We start from the raw sequence: 10,589 nt of genomic DNA on the forward strand, positions 1-10,589 counted from the left end.
ACAGTAGCAGTTTTCTTCTGTGTCATTAGATGGCAGAGTCACTTGATATATATATTTCCTTTTGTAAATGAGAAAAATGTTTATTAAGGAAACAACAATTTAACAGCTCTCCCTTAGGAGACTTTTATGGACTAGAGCACACTCTGAAGACAATTACAGTTTCAGTCATAAACACACTACATAGGGTGCTTATTTTATAAACAGAAGGATGTTGAAGTTTGTGACATGCTGACATAATTGTGTTATTAAATTTACAGTGTTTGGTGGTAATTGTGATTAAACTCTTGGGCAGCAGCTCCTCCAAAGAATGCAGTCATCATGTGTGACTCAACAGCTCCCCATTAGCAAAATTTGTAATCACAATCATCTTTCACCATTACAGGTAACCTATATTCCTAAAGGAAGTTGTTCTTCGGTCTGATAGTTTAGGTACCCCTGGTTGTCTACCATGTTGTTTATGAAATATTTTAACAGTCCATATGATTAAGTACAACACAATCCTATTATCTGAAATGTCCAGACTGGAAATAATTTCATCCTTGCTAATGGTGTTCAAACCATATTCTTTAGTTAAGGATGTATATCTTACAACTCGAAGAAATGGAGGATTGCTGCAGAATAATTTTAATTCTTACTTTGTAATGGCGTCTCTTACCTGGCCTGTGGACTGCAGCATTTTGTCAATATGATTACCACAGCAGAAGCACCTTTGTTTGCTTTAATAGTAAGTGGTTTGCAGTTTTATGGGTGCATCCTAATCTGCAGTCATATAGGGAATTGTGCCTCAAACAGGTAAGTATCCTTGGTCCTCTTTGACCACAAAGCCCTTTCAGGTATAAGCTAAAATCCAAACAGATGGAGTCTGTTTGCTGATATTTATGCAACAATCATCATTAATTATATCTTTAGTATTGATTGGGATCTGAATTGTATTTATTGCTGTGTTTATATTTTTAAAAAAGCTTCTTAAAAATTATCTTCATCTTATGGAGCCCCAGTATCATTCTTTAGAATCCTTTGTCTAATCAAATCTCTGAGGTTCTCTTTTTCCTTACACATTTTAGGTGGTCATCCATTTGTTCCATTATTCTTCTGTGCTAAATATTTAGCTATAACAATCAATGGAATATGGCTGTGGGCCTTCCCCCCGCCCCCCAATATGATCCATATCGTAAGGCTGTAAGTGTTCTCTCAACTCAGGAAATGGTTTATCTAGTTGTAGATCTCCTAATACGTTATCTGAGTAAAATTCTATTACTGGATGTTCTTTTATAATGATCCTCCTATAGCCAACCAGCCATATATAGCCTACACATTAAAAGGGGAATGTGGGAATTACAGAAGATTTCAGCTAAATGTAATAGTGTACTTTCAGGGAGCCCAGTTGCAAGCACAGGAGTAAACCTACAGCAAAAAGGATGGTCATTGCTTGGGTTTTCTGAACTCTCTTCCACAAACTTAATAGATACATTGTTATTTAATTCTTACAAGAATTCCACAACTTGAGCTTCGTTCTTGCTGACACTGCTGTTTTATAGGAAAAAAATAATAATAATGTTTTCAGCATCTTCTCTGCTGATCTGATTTTCATCAATAATTGTAAATGAATCAAGACCTAGTATTTCCAAGTTGTTAAAAATTTCAGTTCCTGTGGCTCTTGCATTTATTAGATAACCTTGAGCAGACCCTAAAGTCTCTTGCCCATGATTATGCCACAGCTTCAGCTGCCCAGCCCCCAAGGAATAGCCAGTAACAGCCTGCAAAGTGCCACCATCACCTCTTGAGGTATTTTTTTTAAATCAAAAAACTTTCTCATTCTTTTTATTTCTAGCGTTATTGAGATATAATTGATATATAACATGTGTAAGTGTAAGGTATACAACATGAAGACATTTTTAATATTATATTTTAATATAGTGAACAATGAAGTTTACTGTAAAACTGAAATTTCACTTGGAACATTTTCTGTTCATATCTCGTCCGTTTCATTGATTTAGAGTGTTACCTTGATGTTCCTGTCTAGTCAAATCTACAGATGAGAGGAAGTTTACAAGGGAGTAAGAATAAACTATCTTGAACAAAAATAAAAAAAACCCAACTCTTCAGTTCAGATTTCATTTTAAGCCCATTTTATACTAGTAAATGGAGATGCCAGTATAAATTAAATAAACTGTATAAACTACTAAGACTCTTCAATCTATCCCTCACGTAGTCATTTGTCAGTTGCTCTTATACAGAGCTGGTGCTACAGTGTTTATTTCCAGCTCTCCAGCTGGGTCACTTAGTTAACCTCTCTTTACCTTTAAAAATAGGGATAAATTATTCTTTGACTTACCTCAATGAGTTGATGTGACTGCTGATGAGATGACATTTGTGAAACAGTTTGATTGTCTCACAAAATAATTGCCATATGATTTCAAAACCACCTACTGGATTTTTTTTCCTATCTGAAGAACAAACCCCTGAAATTAGATTACTCCTACAGCTTTACATGGTTTGGAATGAAGGGAGATTTTTTTCCTACAAGGAAGAATGTATGGTTGCCAAAGGTGCCCTGTCTGAGTCAGAGAAATCTCTAGTGATTAAATGATGTTCTCACATATGTACAGTAGGCAGATGTATCTCTGAAAGATGCAGATGAAGTCCTCAAGACGGAAGATTTAGGACTCTGATTCCTGGGAATCAGCTGTCTTCCCTGTGAACTGTTTTGTAGCATTACTAAAATTTACTAAATTTTCCAGATTATAAACCCAGGTTATAAAATGGGAGGCATTTTAGTCTACTTTATGTAACTTCTGTCTGACATGCCCTTTGGTGGGAGCTGCAGGATGATGTGGTGATTGGTAGTTGGTGTAAGGATTGGTGGTTGGTGTAGATTTTGGAAACTGGATGCTGTGTTCAAATCCTATGTCTTCCTTTTTTGCCTATATGACTTTGGGCAGTGTTTTTAAACTCTTTGTCCTCAGTTCCTCATCGTGAAAATGGTGGTGATATCATCTTCATCATCATCATCATCATCATCATCAATCTTAAGGGTTTTGTGAGGCACAAATGAGGTAATTAATGCATGGAAAGCACTTAGCACTATGCTGTGAACATAGTCGACAACTGATACTATTTTTCTTATTATTGTTTTTGTTATTATTATTATTATACTTTGGCTATTTCCAGCTTATCCCTTGTTTAAGTTCCATTTTGCTCATTATTATTTCTTTTTCTTCTTCTTCTATTTTTGTTGTTGTGGTTAAAACTTTCCATCACATTCCTTCCTCTACTCTCAGGGAAATCAATCACTCTCTTTTTTGTGCCTATCTTCTACATTCTATAGATAATCTTACAATGTAGAATTTACAGACGATTGGTATCATAAATCTGTCTTGCTCACTGGACTGTGAGTGTTGCTTGAAGTTAGGGCCTAGGTTTTTTTTATTTTTCTAGTGCTACCTTTTGTTACAGAATCTGTCATAAAATAGATGCTTAATGAGTATATTGAGTATATGAATGACAAGTAGAATCAAAAAGGGTGTGTCAGAAAATATCCCTGAGAGGTCCAGTAGGAATCACTGCTCTCTAGTTTTAAAGAATATGTGATCCCTAGGGCTTGGATAGAATTATTTTTCCTCACACACGTGAGTGCTCTCTTTCCTAGTATTGTGACATGAATACTTAGTGGAGGACTCCTTTTCCTTTCAATTTTGCCTTTAAAGAAATTCTCCTGTTTCCAACTGACTTCTTCATTGACCCCAAAAGATAAAATGATTTGTTCAGCAGAAGTCCCAGATGACTTTTGGCAGTTACAGCTCAGTACACTTGGAGGGGCACAATAGGAGAGATTTATACTGAAATATGTCAGATTTTTTGCACTGTTCTTAGAGCTACAATTTTGGAAGCATTAATATTCAGCTCTATTTTCTGGACCATATTAATTTCACAAGTTGAGCATGGGAGAGTAAAGTTTTGGTTTTAATCTTTTTAACTACTTGCTTAATTTAGACAGGAGAGCCAATAATTACAGATATCCATCTGTCTATCATTAGAGCACAACACATACATGTCTTTATTAAAATGACAACATTAGTGGGTCTCTGTTATTACTATTTATTTAATTTTAATTTTATCACAAAATAAATTCCATGAATTTAAGTAAAAGAAATGTAAAAGACGTCAGTGGTTAGTTCTCATAGCAATGTTGCTCTTATTTTTTTGGAAAGCATTTTCTCTGCCATTCTTTTGTGCACGTTGAAAGAAATTTTAAAAATCACCTCAGATGCTAAACAATTTAATTGGGAATTTAGCTTTAGGCATTTTGGAAAAATTGAATTAGATTTGTTACTATTTGGATATTTGTCCATAATATGTAAGTTTGACAAATCATTTTTTATTGTTTGCCTCAACAGTATATATTACCCAGTACAAAGGTACCACATGCATGAGTGATGCATATAAATAAACTCTTCTCTGATGGCTTCAAGGAAATGCTTGCTTTTTTTCTGATCAGCTTTGAGCAGCTTTAAAAAAGCTCTTTTTTTAAAATTGAAGTATAGTTGGCACATAATGTTACGTTAATTTCAGGTGCACAACATAGTAATTCCACAAGTCTCACATTATGCTGTGCCCGCCACAGGTGCGGCTGCCGTGTCACCGCGCGGTGTGGCTACAGTACCATTGACCATAGGCCTGGCTTGTATTCTTGTCCTCGTGACTTACTCAGTTCCGTCACTGGGAACCTGTATCTCCCACTCCCCTTCACTCATTTTCCCCATCAGTTTTCTCTATTTATGGGTCTGTTTCTGCTAAATAGGAACTCTCTTAAGTCAAGGACACATGGGTTCGTTTTCAGTCTGCAGATGTTTGTACCTCCACTCAGCTCAATTACTCTCCATAATTTTATATAGTTAATTTCAATGTGCATTATCAAAATATATTGGTAAAATATAAAGAGAGGAGGGTTAATACCTCAATTTCTATCCCAGATTGAGTATCCAACAGAGGCACAGGATATAGACCAGTTTTATATAATTGTCTAATACCCTGAAGTACTCTATACGTGCTCCATAGGGAAAGGATAGTTGTTTCCTACCAGCAGGATGGGCATGTTCTGTATTCCAAAGTGGTGTTGAATTTGTACTAGTGTATCTACCTTATCTTCCTAGATCTGTGTAATAATGATGAAATATAATATTTAGTGTAAAACAGTAGATCTTGACCAAAACTAGGGTCATGTTCGATAAGTAAGACAGGAATGTTATGCATATATGTACACAACTGAAGCTAAAGGACATGCAATAAAAATTAAACTTGTGCGCTCATCACTTTACTCCATTCAAATGATTTTATCTTCAGTGTCCAGTATGTGATTATTAAAGCAACCTTGGACTAATACATACCTCCCTGTTCTGATTATCTGTGATGTACAGTACCTTGGTGTTCTGAACAAAAGATTCACAACAGCCATATTTCGGTTTCGAAAAGAAAAGAAAACTTTATTATCATTATAGAAACCTAATAGAAACAGAAGAACAAAGGAATCTACACATAGATGAAGGTAATAGTAGGCTATAAATGAGAATAAGGCAAAGTTATATCAAATCAGGTACTTACAACATCCAACCTCATTAGCTGGGGAAGCCCCATGGAAAAAGCCAGGCTGGAGTCCCAGTTGAGAGGCCTAGGAGGGAGGTCCTGCCCCTCAGGTAAGACTTCCAATTGACCATTCCCTTAAGGGCCATCTTTATAGGGCAAATAACAGGGTTTGAAATTAAATATTTGCTCACCTACATGCAGTTGGGAGTGAGCTGCCCTTCTATGTTATCGTGTTTCTATGTTTTCAAGGAGCCTGGGCTATGTGTGTCTGCCTCCCCTCCCAGATTCCATTCTGGGGGGCCAGCCCCACCTGGAGTAGAAGGGGATGTGAAACATGATTTGTGGCTCTTGGCATTCAGAACACAAGGGCCAGTTCTGACTTGGAGGCCAGATCATATATTTCAAACAAACAGGCTGCCAAGGTTATTCACAGAGCATGAGTCTTGCAAGCAACATTCCTTAGCCTACCCGTGTACATGCAGGTCCAGCTCGTTGGTTATGTGGGAAAAATCACAGAAACATCTATCCATATAGAATGCCTGGTGTGTGGGAGGCCTGGGTGGCTCAGTCAGTTAAGCGTTTGCCTTTGGCTCAGGACATGATCCCGGGGTCCTGGGATCGAGTCCCACGTCAGGCTCCTTGCTCAGCGGGAAGCCTGCTTCTCCCTCTGCCTCTGCAACTTGCCCTGCTTGTGCTCTCTCTCTCTCTCTCTGACAAATAAATAAATAAAATCTTTTATTAAAAAAAAAAGAATACCTGATATGTCCCCTTAATGCCCTGCTTCTAGTAAACCCAATAGTTGTTTGCAGTAGAGACTTGGCCTTTCTTTCTTTTTCTTTCTTTCTTTCTTTCTTTCTTTCTTTCTTTCTTTCTTTCTTTCTTTCTTTTTTTAAAGATTTTATTTATTTATTTGACAGAGAGACAGCGAGAGGGGGAACACAAGCAGGGGGAACGAACGGCAGAGGGAGAAACAGGCTTCCCACTGAGCAGGGAGCCCGCTATGGGGCTCGATCCCAGGACCCTGGGATCATGACCTGAGCTGAAGGCAGACACTCAACAACTGAGCCACCCATGCGCCCCGAGTCTTGGCCTTTCTTGTAGCAAGTTCCTTTTCCTGTATTGCCCCATCATATAATCTTGTTTTATTTTCTTTATTAGAATTCTCTTTTTATATTTCATTTAACTTTTTAATTTATTTAGTGGTTTGTTTATACCATAAGAATATAAATTGAGGGTGCAGGATGCATTCATCTCAGTTTCTTCTGTATTCCTGAAGCCAAGAATAATGATTGGTATGTAATTAGTACTAAGTATTTATTTTGGAATGATCCAACAAGTATCTAAAATAATAGATTATTCAAGTCACACAATAAATGGAAATTTATTTTCCAGGATACAAATAAAGCCAGTTTTTCTGGAGCCAGAGCCCATTATCAGTATTTTATATATCATGACCTTGTGACTCAAGGTTATTGATTTCCCCTCTTCCTAATTCACACTCTACAAATACTAAATTTTCTTATCAGTTTAGAACAAACCTAGCCCTCTAGGGGTGACGAATTGCCAGGAGTTTTCATGTTTAATGTAGAGTCATATTCTTTGAGTAGATTTGTGTCTGAGCAAGGGAGGCATGTTCTCCTTGAGCTTGGCTAGTTTATAACCCATATTAGATAGCTTCAGACTCACAGAGGGGCACCTCTCTCTTCACTGACAGACTAAATTCCTGTGATCCTTGAATTCTTTTGGATTGAACTGATTTCAGCTATTGGAAAACATGACTTCAAACAAAAAGTTACTGAGCACTTTTGAATACTTTTTTGTTATTATTATAAGCTTAATATCTGCTTGAAGTTTATGATGTTATTAAAATAGTTAACACAAGGATAGATTGAATTATTAAGGGCTAGTGTGTAGATTTCAAAATTCTATAGCCATAATATAGCCCAAAGATAACATTTGGAGAACTGAGTTATTTTTTAATATATGCATGCATGCCAGTATTCATAAGGACACACTATTTTCTAGGCAGTGCGTCAGCATTGGGAAAATGTATGGTTGTTAGTACTACATTTCAAAATGAATGTTAATTATTAATATGACATATCAATTATATTGACCAAACAATTATTCCCTACTCCACAAGGGAAGAAAATAAACACGTGATTTATTTGTTGTTTTATTTTTGCAAAGTTTCAAGATAGGATGTTTCTGGTATTCAGGACATTGATTTCACTGATAATTAGCCCCACAACACTATTAGAAAAACTGCCAAGTCCTTTTATGCTCCAGTTTGTTGATTTCCAAATTGATTAAGTGCAAAGAGAAACATAAATTATAGTGTCCATATCTGTTTTTTAGGTTCCTATAGTCCAATAATTTACTAATACATATATATGTTTAATATAAAGTTCTCTACTTCATAGAATACATGATGGGTGGCTGACAACTTGGATGACCTCTAAAATTGCTTTTTCATATTATTTTGTCTTATCCAATTCATATTCAGTCTTTAAAAAAATACTAATATATTTCCAGTTTAAGCTCTGAATCTCATGGTATTTCTTATTTCTGTTTTCCATACCCATACCCCAACCACCCAATTACCAATTATTATCAATTTTGGAAATACATCTCAATCCCTTCCTTTTTTTTTTCCACCATTCTCACATTTTGAATGCCCTAATTTCAACTGTAGTCCTACTTTGCACCAAGTGTTGTCTCCTCCCAGTATGCTCCCACATGAATTTTGAACCCTCTTTAGAACAGGGGTGAAAAGTTTCTTGTTGGTTTATGTCATCTATAAAAAATAAAATCTAAGCTCTTTTTCAGTAAGGCATCCAGACCCTTTGTGACCTGCCCCAAATACCCTGTCCTTTCTCTATGACTCCCTTACACACATTCTAGGCTTTTTTTTTTTTAATGTGACACATATTTTCATATATTTTCTTTAATGTGATGTGCCATTCTTTCTGTCATTCTTTCCAGACTCTATTTTATTAATCTCTCTGTGTGCCTCAAGACCAAGCTCTCATTCTGCTTCCCTGATACAACTTTGTAAACCTCATGCCACTGCATGCATTAACTTATTATAATAGTTTCCATGCTTTATTATAGGGTTTCTTCCATTTGTTTTTCTCACTAGGCTGAAAGTTCTTTAAAATATACACCAAGAGTTATTGCTTTCTTATGATTCCACACAAATGTAAGAGAAGGCCTAGGCCATATAAAACACCCAGTAAACATCAAATGAGCAAACTAGATCCATTCTTCATTCTCAGTCTTCTTCAAATATCTGCCAGCTCCGTGAATTAAACTTATGACTAATTTTAATGTAGTACCTATCAAGAAAGCAGAGATTGCAGCTCTCATTTTTTATATACCTTACATCATCTCCTCAGCTTTATTAATGTTTCAAAGAGAAAATCGTTGTGGGGACATTTTTACTACAGAAAGATCTAAGGATAAAGCAACTGGGAAATTTAACTTTGTAGCAGACACAATTGTTGTTTCTTACAAAGTTACCATTCTGAGATAAGTCATTGCAAGGAGAGAAAAAAATCTCTGTGCTAGAAGTTGGAAAAAGAAAGTCTGGCTTTTGGGAAGGTATTATGAATTAGATTAACAAAAGAGTCACATTATATGCCATAAAGGTTTTATGTGCTATAAAATGTGAAGGGTAATTCAAAGTTGTGAATTGACCCAGACAAAATTCTAAAGAAACTCAGAGAAGTTTTGAACTCTAGCCATAACTATAAATTTACATTCTGCTCAGAGTTTCTGTGTATATATCTCAAAAGATATGTCTGGTGACTAGGTTGTTTGTATATCCTAGGCATATAGCATTTGGATATTTGAGGCATGAAGCAACTTCTCACTCATCATCCTTGACACTAGCTTTTTAATTTTTACTCTCATATGGAACTATGATTTTATTATTCATTGATATGCATGTCCTTATTATCTCCCCATCAACAGAAAAATATAAATGAAAATGTCTGCATTATTAAGGAAGCCTTTTCAAAAATGGGTTGCCACCACTGTTGGGAGGCAGTTCTCCAAGACATTTCTACATGCTTTGTGACAGAATTTATTCACAAGGAGGTTTGCATAGTAAACCCTGGTCAAAAAATAGACATGTTTCCTTACCAGGATAATAAAGATACTGCCTCCCTGCTAGGCAAAGTTTGATCAGATTTCTCTTTATAAAATTGAGTTTTCTAAGCTTGGTTTCCTCAGCTGTGCCATAGATCCCACTGTGTGTACATTATTCACCAGGACCTGCTTCATATCTTCCCCATGGGCCTTGGTGACAAGGGAAACTGACAGAAGCATGGCGCTCATGCTGCCTGCTGCATAGTGGATATTAAAGTACGGAAATCCATTTGACTCATTGTTTCTATACTGATGTAGTGTATGAACCTGTGATCAACTTCAAGGTTGACCCAGCAGCTGTAGTCGGCACTGCTGCTTGACCACTAGACAACTTTGCTTTCCTGGAATCATTTCCTGGCACTCGATGTACCTCACAGTCTGTGCTGTAGTTTGTAGTTCCCGGAACATGCTGTACTACTTATATGTTTTGTTTTGTTTTGTTTTGTTTCCTTTTCTTTTCACCTGCCTATATGTGTATCTGCTTGGTCCTGGTTATCTTCCTTATGGAGTATATTTTGCCTTATTTTCTCCTTCCCATGAAAATTTTCTTGACTTTTACAGGTACCAGGTTTTATCCAAGTCATGATATCCTCTAATAGAGAATATCTTTTAACAAATTTCCATTTTATGTGTAATTATTTTATTTTTCATTATTTAGATTTGTGCAAGATGCATATATCAAACTACTCAGTAACTATTGTGTGAAAATCAATAATCAGGAGTAGATGGAGATAGGTTGATAAACAGTGCAGAAATGGTTCCTAATCTCCAGAAACTTACAGAGAATTGGGAAAGATGAACATCATATAGAAACAGAGATATACAACAAGGGGATCAAATAATACAAGGTCCAC

General features: G+C 36.2%; 1 pseudogene; it reads right to left on the bottom strand.

Moving 5' to 3' along the window:
• Positions 1-341: 341 nt before the first annotated feature.
• Positions 342-5,455, bottom strand: LOC112829788 (NEDD8-activating enzyme E1 regulatory subunit pseudogene; annotated as a pseudogene).
• Positions 5,456-10,589: the final 5,134 nt, after the last annotated feature.

Source organism: Callorhinus ursinus, unplaced genomic scaffold, assembly GCF_003265705.2.
Source record: "Callorhinus ursinus isolate GAN/ISIS: 27379988/994484 unplaced genomic scaffold, GSC_fseal_2.0 scaffold21, whole genome shotgun sequence".
In the NCBI taxonomy this organism is placed as follows: Eukaryota; Metazoa; Chordata; class Mammalia; order Carnivora; family Otariidae; genus Callorhinus; species Callorhinus ursinus.